General features: G+C 40.8%; 1 long non-coding RNA gene across 1 annotated transcript; it reads right to left on the reverse strand.

Moving 5' to 3' along the window:
* Positions 1-1,730: 1,730 nt before the first annotated feature.
* LOC307114641 lies at positions 1,731-7,946 on the reverse strand. The gene is made up of 3 exons (XR_013815025.1): positions 7,119-7,946; positions 5,903-6,065; positions 1,731-3,356 (listed from the first exon to the last, which is right to left on the reverse strand). It is a non-coding gene; the product is annotated as an uncharacterized lncRNA (long non-coding RNA).
* Positions 7,947-11,246: the final 3,300 nt, after the last annotated feature.

The following is an 11,246-nucleotide window of genomic DNA, read 5'->3' on the forward strand; positions in this document are numbered from 1 at the left end:
CTTGGTCATCTGTGTCTTCCCTGTCTGAGTAATACAGTTTTTCCGTGGACTGGATGAAAAGAAGTGTCATCCTTCCAAGGAAAAACCACGGTGGCCAAACATCCACCTGGCCTTAGCCTTCTGAGAACTCTCTTATACTCCCAGCCTTCCTCTGGACAATTTATCTTTGCCCCTCTACTGTCTGTGACTCATGATCCCGTTGGCAGGAGTGCTCTTTACTTACCATATCATATGACAAGTGACTCTAGTTCACCACAGCCATGAGAGGGCAGGCAGGACAAAACCAAACAAAGCCCATGTGCAGAAAATTCATCTTTCTCTCTTATAAATAGAAAATCCTATTTTAAATGAATCTCTCTTGTCAGTGTTTCACTCACTATGAATTGGCCTTTAAGAAGGTGGTTCTTATAAGGTGTAAAAAAACGAACCAGCACCTGCAAAACAGCAAGTCACAAAACCACATTAAAGGTAGGCTCAAAAGCCATCTCTCAGCCTGATGACTTGAACTTGCTATTTTAGCATTTTTCCCCCCATTTTTTCCTTATTTCATTATAATCCATTTCCCACACTTTAACTGTTTTTACACAAGAAAAGATATGAGCTTATCACTGTATTTTGGCTCTATTTAGTTATCAGAGGCACTAAGTATCGGCACATTTTAGTGAGATTTTTTGGAACCTTCCAAAGAGAATGCTGTGTAGCTCCCAGAACGATGTACTCCCCCAGACTAAAATGCCCTGACATTCAATACTCTTCAATCCAACAGCCTACACAACCTATAAAAACCGGGGCTAGAATGCAGTTTGCTCAAGTTGATTTATATTTTTTATTTAGTTCTTGGCCCTTTTGGGCTATTGTAACACATGGATGACCATGGGCTTAAGACAAGGACTGGGCTCTAATAGAAATAGTTCTGGAGATCAGGGTGCCTGTCATCTCATGCCCCAGATGAGCACTTGTGAACATTGAAGGTTGTAAGTCTTTCCCATGTGGAGAAAGGATTCTATAAACTCCAATAGACACACATTTACTGAGATGGGAAGTGGTCAAGGGGAGAGGACAGGCAACCATGGGCAGCCCAGATGTCTCCTCCACCTTCAAGGTTTTGTGTGGAAATGAGCATTGAAGAGACATCACTGATAAGGTAGCCTTGAGTGACAGCCCATCTTCCCTGATTTTCTTACGCATGGCAAAAATTTTTAAAGGGAGGACACAGAAAGATTACTCACCATGCTTTTATGACATACAAAATACTGCTATTTGATATGATTCTTTCCATCTTAGATGATCAAAACAAATATTATTGAAAAGAGGGAAGAGGCTTCCGGAAGACTGTGTTTCGAAGTCAATGGAAGTATGACAAATTGCTATTTATGGGTTACAGGGCAGCATCCCTTTTTACCTATTTCCTTGGGGCACTGAAGTATTATTATTTGTTGCACAGAATCATATCATGTCATAATATTTGACAGAAATGATGTTTTAGCACTGATCAATCTATGCACAGTATCTATATAGCCTGTGTGAGAACAGTGTCCAGAAGTTTTATGCTTGAGGAAATGGTCCTTTTGCAGTAAACACTATATATAAGACATCTCATCATGTAGGCATCCAAAGTGTCTAATATAAACAGTGAGGAAAAATAAACAGTTCAGTCACAAAGAAAATCACACACGATGAGTTTAAATTTATTTAGAAGGCAATCACACGAATGGTGTCATAATCTCTTTATTTATATGGTTTCATTGATAAATACTATTCCCAGAATAGCTCAGAATAAGAGTATATCTATTCTCTTCCAGAGACATTTTTTAAGTATTTTTTTTATTGATTTCAGAGAGGAGGAGAGAGGGAGAGAGTGATAGAAAGATCATTGATGAGAGAATCATTGATCAGCTGCCTCCTGCACGCCCCCCAACTGGGGATCCAGCCAGCAACCCCGGCATGTGCCTTTGACTGGAATCAAACCTGGGACCCTTCAGTCTGCAGTCTGATGCTCTACCCACTGAGCCAAACCATTTAGAGCCAGAGACATTTTTAATAGTAAAATTAAGGAGTAATTCATATTAAAAATTATTATTGGGTGAAACTGATTGAATTATTAAAAGCAAGCTCATTTTGATTTGATATAAATATTTTCTCCATCACTTTGCCACCGGTATAAGACTAAACTTTTGAGTTTGTCTCTCCTGCTTGTTGGCATCAGGGCCCCTTCTCACTATTAGGGGTTTTCATGATCCTTAGTACCCCAGCCTCTGTTATTCACCAGCAGTGTTTGTGCGGCCTTGGGCCTCAGCTTCCTCAACCAGTTAGATGTGAGAGTTCAGTTAAACTCTGACACCTCCTCTAGCTCTGAGATACAGTTGTTCTAAGACTCACAAAGATCCTTGTAATGGGCAAAAGTCTTGTGTAACAGAGGTATCTTATCCAACAAAAAAAATTACAAAATCCATTGTGGAATGTGTTTTTCCTTTTTTTCTCACTTGTCCATTGATTACTCAACCTATGTTTCTTGTGTTTTCTCAGTGACCAGATATTGTATTATTTTTTATTCCTCTTCCATCCAAAGGCACCTGCTGAATTGTGCCATGTGCAGCCTACACAACCACCCATGGAAATCCTGCATCCTTACTGGACAGACTCACTTCCTGGGTAGTTTAGAAAGCCCTCTTTGTCCACTCCCACCATAACTGTTCAGTTCTCTAATAAAATCAGACTGATGCACTGATCTTTTGGTATTCAGTATAACAACTGATCCTTTGTCATGTAAGCTTTCTTATATGTAGCTACTGGTATTGTGTGTGTTTACATGTTCTTTGCTTAGCCTTCCAGTGTAGGCTGTGAGACAGGGTGTGGTGATCTTATCTACCATGTAGCATCACCTCAAGCCTCCATAGATCTCAAGAATTTGTTGAATAAGTGGTAAAGTATTAAATGCAGAAGTCTGACATGGAGGGTGAACCAACGATGTTAGAGATGTCCAAGGAAGATGAGCCTTTCAGTGAAAGAGGCCTCCTTGGGCTTGGCATTGATTGTCATAGTAAATTTTCCCTAATTCTGTCTGGTTTTCAGAAATTTATCAACAATGACTTATGTAGTACATTACAGATTTCTAGCTCCAAATGCATCTCAGAAAGGGAAACACAATTAGATGACTTAGAGGGACATGTTAGGAACTGCAAGTTATAGCTTCATTGGTTGAGAGCCAGGTGATACAACAGGGTTTTGCATAAATTGTTTCTACAGAGCTATTTCATACAAGATAACATTGGTGATGAGAGGTCTGGTGCAGTTGATCTCCAACAGCAACATTCAGCTTTCTTGATTACGCCACCTCATTGGATCACTCACCAAAGCTATCAATGGAAAACATAAGCCATATTAATGAAGGTAGAAATAGTACTTAAGAAGGTGAAGTATTGGTGAGGTATCTTTATATGCATTATCTCATTTGGTCCCCTTAACAAGGTAGTATTTTCTTCATTGTAGAAACGAGATAACCTTCTCAAAATTATACAGTTCATAAGTGGGTTAATACAGATTAATAAATGCAGGATTTTCAGAGATCCAGATGTAGTCAGAATGGGTCACGCAAAGATCATGTAACAGAAGTAGCGCAGTAATTATATCAACGTAAAATGCAAAATAGAAACTGGGGATGAGAACCACCTATTAACTTCTTTAGAGGAAAATAATGCCTGCCCTCAAAATGAAAATTCTAAAACAATCTCCCAGAAATGTTATTATAGATTAATTCCTCAGACACAGTGATGTTGGAGACAGTTTAAAGTGAATTCCTTCTATTTTATGCCCAGCTTCAAACTGGGCACAAAATAGCCCTTAACAACAGACTAGCTAGAAAAACCAGCCCTGGCATGGATGGGCACTAAGGGAACAAATCACATCAGACAAACTTGGCTTCTTTTCCTTATATGATTATAAGATTGGTGGAAATGGTAACACAGTTGGTGCCCTATGTGTTTATTTTAGCATAATACTCGATAGCCTATTTTCCTTTATGAAGAAATGCAAACTGGCTTGGGAGCAGTGACCATCATTGATGTCTAAAAGTAGCTATTGACAATGATTGTCATTTTTGTCTGAAAGTAGTTGTGGTAAATAAGGGAGAATAATGAAAAAATCCAGTGGAAATATATTTCTTCCAGAGGGTTTAACACTAAATGCCTAACACTTTCTGAAGGACAGGGAGATGGAAGGCCCAGGTGATTTTTTGGAACAATGATTCTATATAATAAAAGGCTAATATGCAAATTGCCCCCTCGTGAGTTCTGCCAACCGGGAGTTCAATGTGCGCTGGCCACCAGAGGGTGGCACAGAACGAAGGAAGGCCCCAGCCAACAGCTGGGGGCAGGAAGGGCCTGATCGGCCCTGATCACCAGCCAGGCCTAGGGACCTCACCCATGCAGAATTCCGTGCACCGGGCCTCTAGTTTTAAATATAATGGAAAGCAGATAAATTCTAGAAGTAACCTTAAGAGACATAAGGTTATATGTTTTTTATCAGAAATAATTCACCAAATGAGTTCAAACCCAAATGATCTAGAAGGTAGGTGCCTGCCAAAATAGAAGCACACTGAAAGTGTAGGAGTGTAGCAGATTGCTGAGTCTAGTTACTAGTTCTGGACAGTGGTTCTGTTGCCTCTTTTGAGAAGAGCATTCCATACAGGTGTCAGGCTGCCCTCTACAACATCTCTACCCCATCTCTATGGACCCATCTGGCCACGCATTGTAGATATTCAGGGATTTTTGTTTTTTTATCTTTTACCACTGGTTTTATTTCTTCCCTGTCCATTCAATACTATTTTTCTCTTTCTAATAGAAAAATGTATTTGAAGATTCCTATTCTCTTGTATAAAGAATAAAAATAATTGTTATTGAGCTTCAGTGATTTCTTGGAAAGTGGAATAAGTGGAAAGAGTACCATTATCTTTTTTTTAATGTGTCAAGGATTTTTGTGAGGCAATGTTATTTGATTGATTCATTTGTAAAAATGCCTACTTTTTTTGTTCTTTAAATGTACTCACAGTATTCGGGTTCTCCAGAGAAACAGAGCCAAGAGGAGATTAAGTTGTCTATCATCTATCTGTCTATTTATCTACACCTAAGAGCAACATATTCCAATTTTTTCTGTTTATATGTGTATATGCATACACATACATATGTACATATATATGTATATATACATAGACATTTATATGTGTATATACATATACATATACATATACATACACATGTATATATGTGTATATATATACACATTTTTATGTGTATATACATACACATATGTGTGTGTATGTGTGTGTGTACACACACATTTATATATAGTTTATCAGTTTATCCTTAAACAATTGGGGGTCAGGGCACCAAAGCCCTCGCACCCCCTCAGTTGAAAATCTGCATATAATTTTTGACTCCCAAGTTGTTCCTTGGTATCCATGACGATTTGTTCCTAGGACTTCTGTACTTTTTTCCATCATAGGTTGGTTGAATCCATGGGTATGAAACCAGGGGATATGGAGACATAGGTATATATATACATATATATATTTATACACACACAAACATATATATATATATATATATATATATATATATATATATATATATATATAAAATATGTATATAAGTGGGCCTGTGCAGTTCAAACATGTGTCGTTCAAGTGCTAACTACACATATGTGTGTATACATGTGTGTTTGTATGTATATATATGTGTATATATGTATATATACATATATATATATATATATAGAGAGAGAGAGAGAGAGAGAGAGAGAGAGAGAGAGAGAGAGAAAGAGAGAGAGAGGGAGAGAGGGAGGAAGGGAGGAGGGAGGGAGGGAGGAGGAGGGAGAGAGGAGGAGGGGGAGAGAGAGAGAGACTTACTGTGAGGGACTGGCTCACACAGTATGGAGGCTGAGAAGTCCATGATCTGTTTGTGAGCTGGATACACAGGAAAGCCAATGGTATAATTCAATCCAAGTCTGAAGTCCTGGGAATGAGAGGATCTGATACTTTAAGCCCCAGTCCGTGGGCATGAGAAGATGAGCTGAGATGAGATGAGATGTCATTCAAGTCATGAGACAGGAAATAAAGGGGAAAATTCTTTACTCTTCTACTTTTATTCTATTCAGATCCTCAACAGATTGAATGGTGACCACCCACAGTAGGGAGAGCCATCTACTTTACTGAGCCCATTGATTATCCAGAAACACCCTCACAGACATGCCCAGAATAATGTTGAATCTGGGCACACCATGGCCAGTCAAGATAACACATAAAATTAACCATGACAACTACTTACCTTAAAACCTGTCTTCATCTTTTAAAATCTGTGGCAAAAGATATAACACCAAAAATCTTGTAACCCCCTCCTCTCAAATATGTTAAAGTAGAAGATAGAGTCATAGGCATTTAAATCTGGAAGAATTCCCAGGGATCACAGGCTGGGTAATAGAAAGTTCTCTGCCATTTATTCTAGTCAAATGCAGTAAGTTTGCTGCCTTAGAATTTCGTGTCAAAGGGGCCTTCCATAAATGACCACCATGTTTGAGGGGGCATTAGCTAGGATGACACATGGCTCCTAGGGGACAAAAGTATCATGTAACAGTCCTGAGGCCAGCAGGGGCCGAGGGGATGTGGGCAGCTCTGTTCCTTGAGCTCCTTCAAGGTCTAGGTCCCTTCTCTCTTCTCAGCCCACTTTCTCCAGGATGTTTCTCTGGTCTGCCGAGTGGAATCTGGCTCCAGCACTAAGCGCTGTCCCCAGTCCATAGAGGAGAAGGAGGAAGCGAAGGCTAGTGGAAGCTGCACATGGGCATTCAATCATTCTATCTGAAAAGTTGGCCACCAGCTGCTACCTAGCTGTACCTTCTGAAGTCCTGTGGCATGGGGGTGAAGTGGGAGGCAGGTCTGTTACTTAACGGAAAAAGGAGGAAAGGTACAGGGTGATGAGCAGAGGCTCTTTCATAATTTCCCAACCACATGCAAAAGCATCATAACATGAAGTAAAAATGATGTGGTTGGGACCCATCAGAAACAGGGATGAAATGACCACTCAAAATTACTTTATGTTTCATCTTTAGATAAAATATGGGAAACTTACTGAAAGTAGAAGGCAGCAGTACAATAGGCCTCCACACCACAGATTCTTCTTCCTCAGTGTTGGTGAAATGCATCTCTCGCTTTCCGCTTGAAGATACCATCTGGCACTTGTCAATACCCACTAACCACATGCACCTGGCCTCCAACTGGTCTCCCTGACTCTTGCCCCCCCCACCCCATCTCTAATCTCTCTCACATAGCACCTATTCCTCTTCTTTCTCAATGCCCCCACTGAGGCAACAAGAAGCTGTTTGTGTCTTCACATTTCCTATCAAAGCACAGACCCCTGTCCCAGCTCCTAGTCCTCCACAACCTGGCCCCACACTGGCCAATTGTGATATTTTTTTTTTCTCATTCCTGCTCAGGACTTCAGGCAGATATGCCCACAAACATGCCTTTGAATGCTAGGCCCCTAATCTTCTTATTCTTTGTTAAAAAATGCTTTTCGTTTTAATGCTTATATACTTTGCATTTGAAGTCCTTTTCCTGTTAATGACCTCATGGTGGACGTTTCCTTTAATTGAAAAAAGAACAACAGAGCCTCAGCCATCACCTCCCTGCAACTCAGGCCTGTTGGTTCCTTATTAGACGATCACACAATGCACAAACAGCTGTTTTCAAGGAGCTTTTTCTTTCAGCTCCTGAAGCTAAGAAAGAATAATGGCAAATCACTGTGAGGTGCCCCAGCTGGCAGAACTAGCTGCTTTCCAAAATAATCACTCCTGATGGGGTCTCAGACAATATATATGTATATTTAGGGAAGAAAATCAGTCAAGAACATTCCTTTTTGACCAGTTGTTAAGATAGACTTAATATAATGGCTTTGGTCCTAAAAGTAGCTCCCCTTGCCTTTCATCTCAATTAGCTACTACACCAGCCCAGGCAAAGACAAAAAAAAAAAAGCTCCTTTCAGGAGACCAGGTCTAAGGGCAGAAGGTAAATTGGTAATTGGATGCCTCTTGGTGGCAGAGGCCTCGCTGATAGAGAATGGGGAGCCAGCTGGTGGCTGCTGAGCAGCAGACAAGAGCCGTGTTTGTTCTCCCTGCTTCCTTCTGCCTGAACTCTGAGCAGGATTTTATTATAGATGGCCAGTGCTCAAAATGCATCTTTGATCTTTCTCTCAGAGCACTTTGTTCCTTCCCTCCTAACATCGTATTAATATTTTCTCTGAGGAAGGACCGGGATGTGAATGTATGTTCTGTGTAGGTGAATCAGGTCAACGTGCCACCTCTTCAGTAGTCTGTCCTTCAGAAATCTCATCTGATCTTGTGGAATAGAGGCTCTGGCCCCGTGCTTACAGATTTCTAGCCAACTGTGAACTAATGGCAAAGTATTTTTTTCTAAGTAGTAATGGTAATGATAAAGAGAATGATTCCTCTGTTGTGTTAGACACATTGAGTCTGTGATAACATTGAAATAATTGATAAGGTGCAGCCAGGCAGGTATGGGTTTTAAGTGTGGTAAAAATACATCATGAGTAGAGATTGAGAAATAGTTTAACCGTGAAAGTGCCATGTCCACAATGGGGGACAAGAGCTCCCCTCCCCTCTTCCTAAGAGAGTCTCAGGACAGGGTGAAATGCCAGTTCTATTCTGCTGGCATTTATGAAGCTGAATTCAATTAAGAAGCTGTGAGGAGGGTCAGGTTTCCACGGGGGCATTTCCTACAATTGTGAGAGACCAATAAGGCAAGCAGTCTTGTCACAGGACAAGCATCTAGTTTTTGTTTGTTTTTTAACCAGTAAGGGATATTGTAACAATGGCACCTTGGAGTGGTGTTGAAAATCACATCTGTGGCTATTTGCTCACTTTGGGGACAAGTTTAGCAAAATTCTTGCACAGAAATATAGGACATTTTTTACCTAAGCTTTTAAATTTACCTTGTAGTTCCTTCGGATATAGAAAAATGGGAAATCCTGCACTAGTTTTATTTATTTATTTATTTATTTTTACCATTCAGGAGTATCATAGAATTTTAATCAGTTGAACCAGTTTCTAAATCCAGTTCTGGTAAAGCAAAGTCACCTCTAAAGTTAATGCTTAATAATTGCTCAGGCTGCTACCTAGGCCTGAATAACCTCACCTGCCCTGCCTGGGGAAAGGCTTTATCCTGCAGGAACCCCTCAGCGGCATCTCCTCCAGAGGTATTCCACTCTTCTCCCTGCCTTGCTCCTCCCACTGTCTTCCCTCTTCAGCAACTCTAAACTTTAGGCATGGCACTGAACACATGCCATCTTGTGTCTAAATGTGTATGTCTGTCTTCTCCAAAATTGGTGTCTTCATCAGTCATCTTTATGTTGCACAAGTAGACATGTGAACAATACAGGGAGATTTGATGAAACAATGCTGTCTGTTTGGCTGGAGAGGATGTGGATGAAGGAATCTCCTTGTAACTGTGTGTCAACTCTGGCGACTGCAGCTCATGGTGTGGGGATCACAGATCAGATGAGCCTGTAAAAAATCGGAGGTGATTTGTTAACTCCCCTGGTCCCCGTGAAGCAGAGCTACTGGAGCTGGTTCAGTGGGAATCTCTGTTCTCCCCTAAAACAAGACTCTGAGTGCCAGGATGGAAGAGGAGCCATGTGGAGTCTTTAGTGAGATGACCTCAACCCAGCCTGAAAATACTGCACAGAATTCAGAGGCTGTTCCCTTCTTTACATGAGAAAGTTGGCTTTTGGAGAGCAGTCTGGGACCTGCCATACGATCACACTCTATGCGTAGGAGTGATCACTCATTTATCAACCACTTCCTACATGATAGGAAGGCATTTTATGCATTATTTTATTTAACCTCTATAACAACCCTTCCTATGAGATGGGTGTTACTGTAACACTCATTTTACACATGTGAAAGTTGATGCTCAGAGGGTCTAAGTAGCTTAACGTTCCATGGTGAGGCCAAAACTGACGCTTACTGTTCTCCAGAGTCCACAGCTACTCACAGGAAGCACTCGGCCTTGTGAGAGTTTCCAGCTTTGATCCCCAGGTGCTCCTGAGATCACGGAGTGGGTCTCATGGAGTACTTCAGTGTCCGCAGCCCCTTCAAAAGAGGCTGCTGCATCTTCCCTTTCTAACCGTCATCTTTATCAGCTGGGTCCTTGGTGCAATGGGAAGGTACCGGATCCGGAGGACTGTCAACCATGTCTATGACTCGCCACAGCTACAAGCTTGTGATGTGAGCGCTTGGCGGAGTCCCTTACTCTTTCTTTTGGTCTTCCTGAGTAATTAACAAGAAAAACTCAATGGGTTCTGCCTTTTCATCTTGTTTTATGGGAGTTTAATTTGGAGGGGGGGAACAAAGAACTAAATCAAAAACCAAAGCTGACTATTTACAATAAGGTTTTCCTGAAGGTTTTGCTGTGTGTGTGTCCTTTGCCATGTGGCATATGTGATGGGCCTTCCTATGAAGGTCAAGGACAGAAAAGGCATGGTCACCTTGAGGCACTTATGCTGTTGGCCATTTTCCAGAAGAATTTCACAAGCAGATGCTTTGGAGATCCCTCTTCTCTAGTTTCCACTAAAGGAACTATCTTACATTTTTTCCATCATTAAACCAAAACCTATGGCCATTCCACCTGCTACCCTTATGCATAAGTGCCTCATATACTGATAGCTGCATTAAAATCATCATTTCCTGAGCCACACATTGCTTAAAAATGTCTTAGGCTCTGAGATGTGCACATTCTTTTTCTTACTTGCCTTTTCAAATTTAATCCCACAGGTTTATTCTGTCCTTTTACAAACAAGAATATGTTACGTACACTCAGTTTTCTACTGATGCTGTGTCAGGCAAAAAATTAAAAAAATGATGCTCCCAGCTTGAGAAGAATTTTGTATATATAGGCAAGTATTTCAGATGTGTATAGTTTTAGACCACTCCATGATGTTTGTCCCAAAGTAGAATAATCATTCAATGCATTTTCTTTTTTAAATATGTGAGAGGATCATGCTAATGCGATTTTACTCCTGTAGCTTCTTGCACTGATTGCTTTGTTTTCTGTCACTCATCCAGGCTTCCTACTGTGTTCACCTTTTTTTAGTTCCTGGTTCTCTAAGTCTCACAGCCCTCAGGCTTGGGCTGAGTCACTTGCAGATGCCTAGTGCAGCTCAACACTGACCTAGAGTGGTTTC

This window comes from Cnephaeus nilssonii (assembly GCF_951640355.1).
Source record: "Cnephaeus nilssonii genome assembly, chromosome: 1".
Lineage (NCBI taxonomy): Eukaryota > Metazoa > Chordata > Mammalia > Chiroptera > Vespertilionidae > Cnephaeus > Cnephaeus nilssonii.